At 41.1% G+C, this 14273-nt stretch overlaps 1 pseudogene; it reads right to left on the bottom strand.

Annotated features, from left to right (window-relative positions):
• Positions 1-3643: 3643 nt before the first annotated feature.
• LOC120839094 lies at positions 3644-4349 on the bottom strand (annotated as a pseudogene).
• Positions 4350-14273: the final 9924 nt, after the last annotated feature.

Genomic DNA, 14273 nt, shown 5'->3' with positions numbered 1-14273 from the left:
TCTATTATCCCTCTCAAGATCAACAGCTTTCTTTTCGTTGCCCATCAACTACTTTAATCTTCCTTGCCCATACAGGTATTGTTTGCTGAAGTAATTTGGGCGAAGGCCATTGTATTCTTATGCGCTTTGGTGTGACATTTTTTAAAGTTTGTTTACCCTGGTAGTTATTTAGAATGAATGGAAACTGAGTTTTAGATACCTTATTCTAGTTATTCGAACTATTGAAGATGAGTAAACTCAGACATGCTGTGGTATTTACATTTGTTTATTAGTTGACACCTTTAGCACAACGTTGCTGGCTCTTGAATATGCAATACACAACAGTATAGCGTACGGTAAAACTACCCATTTGGACCGATTTGAGTTGTGCGTTTTGTAACACCGTGCATTTAGTACACGCTGACTGGTGGATATTTCGCATGCTCTCCTTAATTTGGGTGCTTCCTGCGCCACTATGATACTAAAAAAATTAATTTAAAATTAACACCTTTCCAAAGATTTTATTTCAAATTAAGCCAAGCCGCAGCTGCCTGGTCAACCGCGGTTTTCTGCAGGGTATGGAGACGAGTACAAGTGTGTAGCCAAATTCAATCACGCTGCCTCCGTCGATCGTCCCTTGAAAACGGTACCTTTTATCAATGCTATTGTGGGATGGCATTTATAACCTACTGATGTTTAGCACATGGCGACAACCTCGGAACTTCGTCCGTCCGCCAGTGACGAACTGCGCGATGAGTAATGCTTAAGGGTGGGAAGATGGCGGCGTTCACGCACATTGCGAGCGGTGAGCGTTTCCCTTATGTACTCCTTCAGCTGCATGGTAACCTGGTTCAACTGCGGTAGGTCCAGGAAAGAATTGCCGAGCTAAAACCACGTAACTTCACGTAACACAGATCTTTGCAAAGACCACATCGCCCGTGCTCCGCCAGTCACGGGGAGGGAGTGACGTCAGCCAGGTAGCTTCCCAAGCCATCGCAATAGCGAAAGAAGTATCACATTTACCTTTCATGGCAGACTGGAATGTTAATATTAATCGTTGTGAATAAATTGTTGAAACGTCAAGCAGGGAGTACTTCTCAAACAGAGGCAAAGGATGGAGAGGTTGAAGAGACATTAGTTATGACTTGTAGAGCTTTTCTTTGCAATATTCGAAGTAAGTTTAAGTTCGTTGTGCCGGTAGACCCCCACACTAGGTGCGCGTAGCATAATATGGGATAGAATAGTGATTTAAAAAGTTGAATTTTGACACTTGTGGGTAAAAAGTTTCTATATTTATTTAACACACCCACTATTCTAGAAAGTTTAGTGCGAACGTGTCCAATATGGTCGTTCCAAGACATATTATAAGAAAAAAATACACCAAAAATGTTTACATTTTCAAAATATTGAATAATATCACTGCCATATTTTAGAAAAGAGGATGAGGTTGTTTGAGTTCTGGAAGGTAGTTGGAATATTATAGCCTTTCTCTTGCTAGCATTTACATGAAGGGAACTTTTTATACACCCGGTTTTTAATTTTGAAAGGACATTATTTGTTTTGTTAATAACATTTTCACTACTTGAATCAGAAATGATCATACTTGTATTATCTGCATAGATAATAAAATCTACATCAGAGTCAATAGCAACTATATCGTTTATATAAAAAGAAATAAGAGGGGACCTAGAATGCTTCCTTGGGGAACACCGCAATGAATGTTAAGGAAAGAGGACCTATGCTCCTTTATGGAAACATATTGGCAACGGTTCTCAAAATATGACGTTAACAATGAAAATGAAACACCCCGAAAGCCATGCGAAAATAGTTTATCTAAAAGTATACCATGGTTGATGCAATCAAACGCTTTACTAAAGTCAAGGAAAACTCCAATCGTTGTTAACTTGTTTCTAAATTATCTAAAATAATTTCTTGTTGGTGCAAATGTGCAGACTCAGTAGACCTAAATTTTCTAAATCTAAACTGAGATTCTATAATACATTATGACGATCTGAGAAATTCGTAATCTTTGAGATCATAAGCGTTTCTAAGGTTTTTGAAAAAATTGGAAGGATGGATATTGAACGATACTTCCCCATACTATTTCTATCTCCTGCCTTAAACAGTACTGTTACTTTTGCTGTTTTCATGCCTGTGGGAAACACACCCGACGAAAGATCAAGGTTATAAATATGTATTAAACAAGGCACAATAAGGTCGACAACAAATTACACGGGTTTAATGTTTACACTATCAGCATCGCCACTGTGATTGTTGCGTAAATTATTTATCGTCAAAAAAACTTCATATTCATCGGTAGGATAAAAAAATATAGTATCACAAACTATAGGTATGTTTTGGGCTGCATCACTGCAGTAGGTACTGTACCCACCGTTCACAAAATAACGGTTAAAAGCATCTGATAGTGTAGAACCGCACTTTTCCATCCCATCAATAACTAATTTTTCTATTCTATGATTGTTAGTATTTTTGCCCAAGAGAGCATTAAGTCTTCTTCAAAGCAAGTCAGGATGCTCCATACATTCAAAATCAAAAAGTTGGTTATAATAGTTTCGCTTTGCAAACTTCAAATATGCGTTCAGGTGATTTCTCAGTAACTTAAATTATGTTAGTTTGACCAAGTCTCGCGATTTTAAAAATGCTTTATATAAGCGATCTTTGGCATGCATTGATTTTAAGCGATCTTTAGTAACCCAGGGTTTGAGGGAACGTCTATCGGTTCTAAGCAATTTTAATGGAAATGAAGACGTATAAACACTTTTAAAAACCTCAATAAATTTGCCGTAAGCTATATTTATATCCTTTATGCCTATTATACTGCTCTATTTCGCGCTCTCTACGTTTCTTAGAAACGCCTGCAACGTTTTATCGTTAATGCTTCTAATGTATCTGGCGGGTTGAAGTTCATTGACTTTCGTTCTAGCTGTAGCGTTATGTTTATGAATCAGCATGAATATGGGCAAATGATAACTCAAATCTAAACACAGTACTCGAGCAGCAATATTTGAGCTATCGCGATTTTTAATAAAAATGGCAAGCAAGGAGGAACATGACGCTGTTATACGCGTGGGAAGAAAGATGATATTCTGAAGATTATGTGCAGACGGTAATAAAGATAACTCCGACTGATTATGTAATAGATCAAGAAAATAAATATTTAGGTCGCCTCCAAGGATGAAATTGCATTTAACTTCAGTCATAGAGGGAAACAACTTTTCTAGAAATTCAAAGAACTGGGACACGTTTCCATTTGGTGGGCGGTAAACAACACAATGCACTTCAAGGTTGTTACGTATGCATAGCACTTCGTAATGATCTGTAATTGCTGAGTATTCCGATAAAAACTCAAAGCCTGTGTTTGATATCAAGATGGATACACCACCACCACGGTTTTGTTTGCGGTTGAGATAAAAGTGTTTATATCCCGGTAAAAGAAAAACATCGCTGTCATCGCTGCACCAGGTTTCAAATATCAAATCAGCTTTTATTTTCCATCACATGATGCGGGATACCAAAGGAAAAAGCTGCTTAAATGCAGCTTGACGAGCCCCTGGCACCCCTACATGGCAGACAACGCAACAAGAGATCATTTAATAAACAAATAAATCTAGAAAAACAATACAATGTGCATTTTTATACAATGTTAATAAATCATAGAATGTGCATTTTGTGATACAATGTTAACGATGCTATTTTTATTAAGTGAAGTGATATCAATTTCTAGCGATGCGATATGATTTAGTAAGTGAGGAAGTGCATGTTTAATTCTTTGATGTCCAAAGTTTGTACGTGATCTTGGTATTTGCCATGGATGTATTTGACGGGTTTGATAAATTGGAATTTGCAAATGAAGGTCAGCGAGGTTCAGAAATGTTTCGGATTTACCTTTTAGGGCCGATTGGTACGTTAATATTAAGCGTTGACTGAAAAGTTTTGACACGTCGGTTATGGAAAATTTATCGAAGAGAGGTAATGATGGTGAGGTCGTAGGAACATTGGCTATTGCACGAAGAGCTTTTTTCTGCAGCACGCGGAGCAAATTTAAGTTGGCTAAACCAGTGGATCCCCATATCAGATGCGCGTATCCTAAGACGGGGGAAAATAATGATTTAAAAATTTGAAGTTTGATATTGGTAGGTAAAATGTTTCTATATTTGTTTATTACTCCAACTATCTTTGAAAGTTTAGTACGAATATATTTAACATGTTCAGACCAGGACATGTTAAAGGAAAAAAAATACACCCAGAGTTTTGACATTTTCAACACAATTAATAATATCATAACCATATTTGAAAGGAAGGAATACATTTGTTTGAGTTCTAGAATGTAGTTGAAATATTACAGCCTTGCTCTTATTAGTATTAATATGGAGGGAGTTAATTTCGCACCAACATTTTAATTTAGATATAACAATACTTGCTCTGGTAACAAGATATTCATAATTTTTATCAGAAATGATTATACTCGTATCGTCTGCGTAAATTATAAAATTTACATCAGGGTCAATAGTTACAATATCGTTAATATAAAAAAGAGATAGAAGTGGTCCCAGAATGCTTCCCTGGAGAACACCATAATTAATACCTAGCAAAGAGGACATATGGTCTTTGATTGAAAGATATTGCCGACGACTTTGAAAATATGATTTTAACAAAGAAAAAGAAACACCCCGAAAACCATGTAAAAATAATTCATCTAAAGGAATACCATGATCAAGACAGTCAAACGCTTTACTGAAATCTAAGAATATACCGACTGTTGACAACTTTTCTTCTAAATTATCCAGTATTATCTCTTTTTGGTGTAAGAGTGCACACACGGTTGACCTGAATTTCCTGAAACCAAATTGAGAGTGAGTTAGGAGTTTATGCTTATTTGAAAAATTTGTAATTCGCGTGTGCAGAATTTTTTCGAGGCCTTTTGAGAAAATGGGAAGAATAGAAATAGGTCGGTAGTTCTCTATGCAATTTCTATCTCCTTTCTTAAACAATACTATTACTGTCGCGGTCTGCATACCCATGGGAAATATTCCTGATGTCAGAGCAAGGTTGTAAATATGTGTTAAACAAGGCGCAATGATATCTATGACAAGTTTAACATGTTTAATATTTATGTTTTCAACATTGCAACTGTTGTTGTTGCGTAAATTGGCCATCGCCGCATAAACTTTGTGTTCATCGGCAGGATAAAAAATATATCGTCTCAGAAACTCTGGTATATTATTTCCTGCGTCACTACAGTAAGTTCCTGACCCAACGTTTACAAAATAATGATTAAAAGCATCTGAAAGTGCAGAACCAGATATTTCTATTCCATCAATACTTAAAGATTCTATTTTAGTACAATTTATTTTTTTACCTAAGAGAGCACCAAGCCTCTTCCAAATTAAGTCCGAGTGTCTCATACATTCTCAGTCAAAAAGATTGTTGTAGTAGCTACGTTTTGAACGCTTCAAATCTGCGTTCAGACGGTTTCTCAACGTCTTAAATTTTGCAAGCACAACTAAGTTTCGGGTCTTTAAAAAATCTTTATATAAGCAAGCTTTGATACGCATTGATTTTAAGTGATCCCCAGTAATCCATGGTTTGCGCGCACGTTTATTGTTCTTAAGTAGTTTTAATAGAAATGAAAGACTATAAATATTTTTAAAATCCTCGATAAAATTGTCGTAAGCCAGATTTACATCAGCTATGTCGAATATACTGCTCCAGTTTGTTGTCTCTATATTCCGTCTAAATGCCTGCAGTGTTTTTTCGTTGATATCTTGTACATATCTCGGGGGAGGAGCCTTATTGGATTGAGTTTTCGATGACAGGTTTTGTTTATGAATCAGCATGAGTATAGGTAAATGATCACTTAGGTCCGAACACAGCACCCCAGCAGTAATATCAGAGCTTTCACGATTTGTGATAAACAAGTCGAGCATGGAAGAACATGATGTTGTGATACGTGTGGGATGAGATATTACATTATGAAGACTATTTTCGGACAACGATAATAAAAGTTCAGTCTGGTTGCGCGATACATCAAGCATATCAATATTTAGATCACCGCCTAGGGTGAAATTGCACGTCACTTGAGTGATAGCGGTGAATAGCCTATCTGAAAATTCAAAGAATTGGGATACATTTCCATTTGGTGGTCGGTAGACAACACAATACACTTCAAGGTTTTGCGTATGCATAATGCTTCGTAGTCGTTTGTAATCATAGAAAATTCGGGTACAATCTCGAAACCGGTGTCCGCTATCAAAATGGACACACCACCGCCACGGTTTTGTTTGCGGTTCAAATAAAAATGGACGTAACCTGGCAAAACAAAGAAATCACTGTCATCGCCATAGCAAGTTTCAGTGAGCATTATAATATTAAAGAATGGTTGAAACCTGTTAAAAAACGAACAAAGTTCATCAGTTTTGGACAGTCTTTTGTAGTAACGCGTTACTAGTAACGCGTTACTGTAACTTCGTTACTTTTTTGGTAACTTGTAACTGTAACGAGTTACTTTTTGAAAACGTAACTTGTGACTGTAGTTCTATTACTTTTTTGAGGTAACGATGAAAGTAACGACGTTACTTTTGTCGTTACTTTGCTGTGTTTTATGAATAATATATCACTGAACGAGGGGTGCAATTCAGTCATTCCTTGCACTTTCCAAATCGTCTATTCCGACATTTCGAGTGTCAAAATGGCCTTGCATAAAGTTGTGAATACGTTCTTTCTCGCGAGTCACGACCCGAATATAGCCACGTGTAGATTTTATAAAAAATATCTAGTTATTTTTACGCACACGCTTGTACTTTGTGACTGAACACTTATATCTTAGTGTCTTGAAGCACCACCTATGTTGCGGTTTTTTTCTTTGTGTAAACGCTTTTTAATCGGGTGAATCAACCGTGAAACAACACTACAGGTGCAGGGCACTGCGCATGTCTTGTGTTTTGATTAGCGCCACTACTCAGCACTGCGCATGTTTCATATCTTGATTTGCGTCACTACTCTGGCGTGGAAACTTTCAAACATTAACTTCAAGAAGCGACTGCTGCTAAGTTACAATATGAAGTAAAAAGCGTACTTTTTAGTTTTATGCAATAAAAAAATTGTGGAGAGGCGTTTTCTAGTTTTTCTAAAAAAAATTTTTTTGTGTTATAGAAAAGTAACTGAAAAGTAACGTCGTTACTTTTTAAAAGTAACTGTAACTGTAACGAGTTACTCTTTTGTTGCGGTAACTGTAACGGTAACTTCGCTACTTTTTTCTGAAAGTAACTGTAACTGTAACGAATTAATTTTTAAAAGTAACTTACCCATGACTGGTTTTGGATCATGCTGATCTCACGTTTAGATGAAAGAGTGTAAGGCACCTCTATTTATTCCCACGAATCAACGCGTTAACTTCATGTGGTTCATAAAAATGATCGTGCACAGCCATCTCAAAGAAAAAAAAAAAGTGGCTGTCATCTACATATTCGGAATAAGTTCCTGATTTTTCCCTCGAACATTGGTTGAAACGTGTTAAAAAGTAAAAAGAGATCATCGGTTTTAGATCGCGCTGACCTAACATTAAGGTGAAAAAATTAGAGAAATTTCTGGTCAATCTTTCCAAACAACGCATTCACTTCGTGAGGGTGGTAAAAGCAATCATGCACCGCCATCGAGAATTATGAAGCTATACAAAAATACAGCAATCATCGAAATAATATACGCTAATTCCTAATTTTTTCAACATCACCCAGGCAAGTAATTTTAATTACATCTGATGTCGTATCTTTACGCGCAAATATTTTACCACCAGAGTACCACACAAACTTCCACCCAACCCTTCCCTTCTGCGCGATAGCCGTTCCCAGCAGTTTCTTGTTCAAGCCTGTCAAGTGTTCGTTTACATAAACCGGTGACTCGGCTCCGCCAAACTCGAAAGATGCAGTAGAGATCCGTTTTTTTGTTTTTGTTTTTGTTTTTTTTTTCAAAAATTTTGTTTTTTTAGAGCGCTGGACGAACCGAACAATTACGTTCTTTTGATCTGGCATAAAAGTGGCGACGCGGTGGCAGATGTCAATGTCCGCATCCGCCACTGGTTCATCAAGAAGGGCGCCGATTCTCTTGATAACATCAGTCACATCGCCTTGACTTGGTACCCCCTTGATTTCAAGATTGTTCGATCTTTTGGACTGCTCTGATTCTTCTAATGTGCCGCCTAGCCTGCAGTTTCAGCATCGAGTTCCTGGTTCCGTTTTGTAAGGTCTAGTATTTCTTTACGCAGTTCTTTCATGTCGTCCCTTATGACCTTCACTCCATGGCACGTATCACTACAGAACTTCACGCTTTCTTTCAAACTGCGCAAGTCTACACGCAGCTCCCGGCGAAGATCCTCCAGCGCCTTAGCAAGTTCTTCGGTTTCGTTGCCCATGTCGGGCCGAGCAAAAATCGGTAGAGCGCAATAACGGAAAACACACACGGGAAAACAAGAAATAAGTTAGTCCGTAAAAAAAATGCAAACAAAAACGGTTTACAGGCAGCAACAACGGCGTTTTTGCATAATTTTGATTGATTAACAAAAAGAAATGGCGAAAACCTGTTATATATGAAGGTACGAAGAATAAGCGATAGGCCGATGTGGTGCCGCGTTGCTGCCAAGTGCCGCTGACGTGAGATTTGCCCGCTCTTCTATATCTAGCCACGTTCACAAAGTTTTGTCTAGCCCGGTTGCTTCTAGAAAACGTAGGGCACAAGTGACAAATTGAAATCGCCAAATATTTGCAAACGAAGATATGAATCCGTCGTAAATTTTGTGTGTATCGCTCATTACCGGCGTTCATCATAAACAGGATGTTGCATAAGGTATAGTGTCGATAAATGCAAAACGAAATATATAAAGAAACTTCAGAGTGTGTTATACCGTTATGACGGTTTGATCACCTTGTTCCGTAGTGTGCAGGCGCTTGTGTCATAAGGAGTACGTTTGCGACTGACCATATTGGGCTGCGGCGCCTCCGAATGTGCCTTTGTATCTGGTTATAGTCATTACCGCTGATATGTATTGCACTGTTGGTTTAACGCCGTCCACATAACTCCTCCACAAATTAATCACTCTGGTTGCAATGCTTCCCGAGCTTCTGATGTAAGATGTATTGTCTCGGATAGAATTCAAACGTACGCGAGCAAAGCCTAGTCGACCAAAACCAAAAAAAAAAGCTTTCACCTGGAACTAGACGAGAGAGCACAATAACTGCCCACTGCCGGATGCGTCCCAGACATCGGATTAACAAATAAAACAAATTAATCAATAAACGAGCAAACAACTAGATAAAATCTCGTACGTTAACTTCCCTCGAGGAACTCGGAAAGCTAATAGCTGTAATCTACTGTAGGGCGAGCAAATCACAAGGCCAAAAGGTAACTTTTCCACCAGAAAATAAAGTCTGCGCAGCAACGATGAACATGACAGACATTTCAGGAATTTACGTCAACTTCAGTGCCGCAGTGTGCACTGCATTTCTAATTCAAACTATTTCGTCCCGCCTTCGTCATTCGCTTAGCTTTCTCCATAGATGGCAGGGATCGTCTCTCGGAATGGAACTCCCTTGATGCTTTCTTTTACAAGTAACAACAACCACCACGCATAACGAAACACATAAATAGGGTATAAAATACACTCTGTGTGTCCATTCGGCTGCTGTGCGCCATCATTTGCTTCCTGTATACACTTTGGGCCAGATTTCTACTTCGCGTGCCACTCCGCTCGAGCTCTAGTTTTGGCAGTGCACTCTCAGAAACGAAGAGCGTATTGTTACATCCTTTCTCCTATATAAGACACCCCAAAACTTAAGTTTGACGTACAGCTCCTTGACGTCGAAGCGACGGTACCAACTTTCCCGAGAGGCTTGATAGCAATGTGGTACAACCTATTAAAATGGCTAATGTACGTGTTATTGACTGAAAAAAAAAGTTACCTTGGCCCTACTGCAAAACTTCTGTGTTTTCTTTCTGTGGTTTCTGATACGTACTTTAGCTATTTAACAAGTTATATCGCATTGTTATCAAGCCCCTAGCAAAAGATGGGGCTATCTGTTCGACGTTAGTGGTCTGTACGTCGAAATGAAGTTTTGGGGTGCATTCTATGGGACAAAGGAGTGTCAGACGACACCCTTTTTTTTAGAGTGTGCTCTCTGTTGTATTCTCACTTTTTCTTTCATTGCCACATCTTTGCCACATCTATAGTTCTCGGCCACTAGATGCCACTTCGTCTTTCTCTCCTCCTCGAGCTGGGTCCTTGCGCCCTGAATAAACATCATTGGCCTGATGACGGTTGTTTGGTCACGACGTCCCTGCCGTTGTCCCTCGCTGGGACACGACATCCTTTTGGCGACGAGGATGCTTGACGGTCCCTGCTAGCCTCCAAGTTCGTCGGGGGACTGCGCGTCTTCGCCTACCTTGGTCCGCCGATCTGCGATTATGCCGCAGCTCAATTCTAGACTCAGCGCAGTTAGGCCTTACCGCGGCCTTCGGACATAGGCTTCGCTCCGAGAACGTTGACGCAGCCTCCTGCTAGATCGGATCAGGACGTCAGATTCCCGCAAGCTGATCCGCTCTCACCCGAAGATGTCTTTTTCAAACATCGCGCCACCAAAGCCATTTCTGGATGCGCCTGGACGACTTCCGATACCTTGGGACGAATGGTACAAGCGGCTCCAGCGCTACATGGATGCAGCTGGTGCTGCCGAGTTCTCTGCCGTTCGCCGTCAATCCATCCTCATCCACAACTTGGGTAATGAAGGTCAACGTATCTATGATGCCGTCATAGTGAGTCGTCTTCTACCACCCGCTACCGCTACGCTTCCGCCAGCAACGGGGCCAGCTGTAAACACGGCTGGAGAAGCTACGACGTCAAGACAGTCTCTCCATGTGGAAAGTCCCTCTCATGACTGCTACGTAAAAACGGTCGCAGCCTTAGCCAACCATTTCTCTGCAAACACGAGCGCCATTGTAGAACGATATCGGTTTCGCCGCCGCTATGAACAAACCAACCAGTCGCTCGCAGAGTATATCGCGGCTTTACGTCAATTGGCGACCACATGCGATTTTGGAACCCGAGTTGACGAAGATCTTCGCGAGCAGCTCATAGCGGGAATATTCTCAACTTCTCTTCGCGAACGACTCCTCTACGACAAAGCCTTAACGTTCGAGCGCGCCGTCGACGTCGCTCTTCACCTAGAGAAGGCCGCATAAGAAGCAAGCGCGATGCGATCACAGCCATATGCAGACGAGCCTTCAATAGCATGCGAGGTCAATGCAGAACGTCGTAGACACTCCCATCGACGACGACGAAGACGATTATGGAGTTGTGATGAACGTTACTCCTGGTGGTCGACGATTGGCCATTTACATAGACGTCATCGTCTTCCATCATGCTGTCAACTTTCTCGTGGACACCGGATCGTCCGTTTCCATCGTTTCGGATGCGGTTTTCAAGAGCCTCAAAGACAAAAGGACCATCGAGCTTTTCTCACCACGCACGGCTCTCCTGAACTATTCACACGAGAAAATAACAGTCCTGGGGGCATTTTACGCAGATGTCTCCTAGCAGGAAAAGACGGCGTATATATTATTTTATGTTACAAACATTGGCACGTCTCTCTTGGGTCTTGATGCTGTACAAGCCCTAGATCTTCGCATCCTAGGGACAGCGTTGCGCTGTCTTCAGACTCAGGTCAAAGGCCTAGATTCCTCATCGGGGCAAGATTTATTGACCCAGAAAAAGTCCAGCAACGGCCGCCGTCGTGGGAGGATCGCCTACGTGCTGCTGTAGGGGAACCAAGTTCCGCATCATGGCTCTCTCCGAAGAGTGGTCCTCCTCATGTCAGAGATCGACAAGTTGCTGCTGGAATAGCGACACCTGAAACATCTACAGTGGGAGGCCTTCCAAAATCACTGAGCGCTGACTACATGCATCTCTTTGTTTCCGAGCTTGGTCACGCCAAAGGCTGTGTACACAAGGTAAAAGTCCGTCTCTCTGTTACACCCAGGGATGGGCAAAATACATGCAAATATGTATCGAAATACAAATACAAAATACTTCGTCAAATAGGTATTTAATTACAAATCTAATTACATTTCCAAAAATGCATTTAATTACAAGATACAAATACAACCAAAAGTATTTGGTCTCCTCCAAATACTTTTCCAAATACATTCCTCACAATTTGCGTCAGCGACTTGCGGGCACCTGCAACGGATCCCTGGGTATCTTATTATAATTTTGCATCGCACACTCGGGAGTTAGTGTGCGAGGCTCTAGTAACGCAATAGAAATATAATCACAAAAAAATGTAATTAGCTTGGTTGTAATAGGTGAAAAAAGTACAGAGTTTCAAGCAGCTTTTTTTGTCGATTACATTTTGGTATAGACCAACAAAGAACCGAGACGACCGAGACTCGCAACACTAGCTAGAACATTTTTTATTGTTGCAAATCGCACCAGTTAGGAAAATCTGGACGAACCGCGCATTTAGAATGTTCCTGTCAAAAATATGGATGGAAATCAGGCTGGAATGCGTCACAACTTGTCACAGGCACTTATTTAGCCCGTCTGCCTGCGAACGTCAATTTCGGCTCTATTCTTGCCCTGGACAAGCACCGTAATCACAAAGTCACTAAACGTTTGTGCTTGATTGAGAGACACTGCATTCGGTGCAGAACGTAGTTTTCTTCCTGCTCTGGACACGTCTTAGGATGAGCAAAATGAGTTGTGACAATAAATTTGAGGGATATACTTTCGCTCACAAAACTGTATTTAATTACAATTGTATTTGAAATACCGACGTTTTAGTATTTAAATACACACGTCAAATACATTACCCAATTTGCAATTAAATACAAATGAAAAATACACAAAGTATTTAAAATACTGCCCATCCCTGCACCAGTACAATGCAAATTGCGACGTCTTCCGTTTACGGTTCGCAAGCAATTTCAGACGAGCTTAAGCGCCTTGAAGCAAATGACGTGATTGAACGTATTGACGCGTCTGAATGGGTGTCGCCAATCGTCGTAGTCCAGAAGAAGGACGGAAAAATTAGGATGTGTGTCGATCTCAGGGAGCCAAACAAAGCAGTTGTTATTGACAGCTTTCCTCTACCACACACAGAAGAACTGCTTAATTGCCTGGTTGGTGCAACCCACTTTTCAAAACTAGATCTGGCTTCTGCATACCATCAGGTAGAACTGCACCCAGATAGCAGAGACCTGACAGCCTTCGCAACACATGAAGGCCTGTTCCGATTTAAGAGAGTATGTTTTGGCCTGGCCTCTGCTCAAGCCACATTCCAACAAATGATGTCTAGAATTTTACATGGCTGTGAAGGTGTGCTATTCTACATAGACGACATCATTGTCTTTGGCAGATCCAGCAAGGAGCATCTTGCTAACCTCCGAGCCGTTCTTCAGCGCATCTCCAGTGCAGGACTACGCTTGAATGACAAGTGCGTCTTTGATGTCAGAGAACTCTCTTTCTTGGGTCAACAAGTTAGCAGCCAGGGAATCGCTCCTCTTAAGCAAAAATTGGACACCATCAACCAGACACCAGTGCCACCGGACATTAGCCAGCTCAGGTCATTCCTGGGACTGGTGGAATACTATTCAAGATTTATTCGCAGACTTGCGACCGAAGTGGAACCACTTCGCCGGTTCCTGCGCAAAGACGTTCCATTCATTTGGAACTCCCGAGGCCAACGAAAGTTTTAACCGGTTAAAATTTCTCTTGTCGTCCAGTCAAGTGCTTCGGATGTTCGACCCCGTCCTGCCGATAATCGTCACAACAGATGCGTCCGCATATGGGCTTGGGGCTGTCCTCCAGCAACGAGCAGGGAAAGAAGTCCATACTGTTGCTTTTGCCTCTCGTACGCTCACTCCAGGGGAAACGAAAGTATTCTGTTGGGGAAAAAGAAGCCCTGGCATGTCTCTGGGCATGTGAGCGATGGGATAACTACCTATGGGGTCGCCACTTTACATTACGTACCGACCATCAGGCACTGATTGTCCTTCTGTCAACACGCGGTACAGGACATCGTCCGCTGCGCATCACGCGATCGTCCTCACGTCTGCTGATGTATCACTTCACGGTTGAGTATCAGCGAGGTTCTGACAACCGTGTGGCGGATGCTCTGTCACGCTTGCCAGCAGCTGACACGGAAGGTGGGACATCATTTGAAGAGGAGATCGTGTCGTTCGTCACTCCTTGCGTGACAAAAGAACAGCTACAGCAAGCCACGACAGAT

Source organism: Ixodes scapularis, unplaced genomic scaffold (genome assembly GCF_016920785.2).
Source record: "Ixodes scapularis isolate PalLabHiFi unplaced genomic scaffold, ASM1692078v2 PGA_scaffold0__279_contigs__length_252992795, whole genome shotgun sequence".
NCBI classification, from domain to species: domain Eukaryota; kingdom Metazoa; phylum Arthropoda; class Arachnida; order Ixodida; family Ixodidae; genus Ixodes; species Ixodes scapularis.
This window is presented reverse-complemented; position numbering and strand designations above follow the sequence as displayed.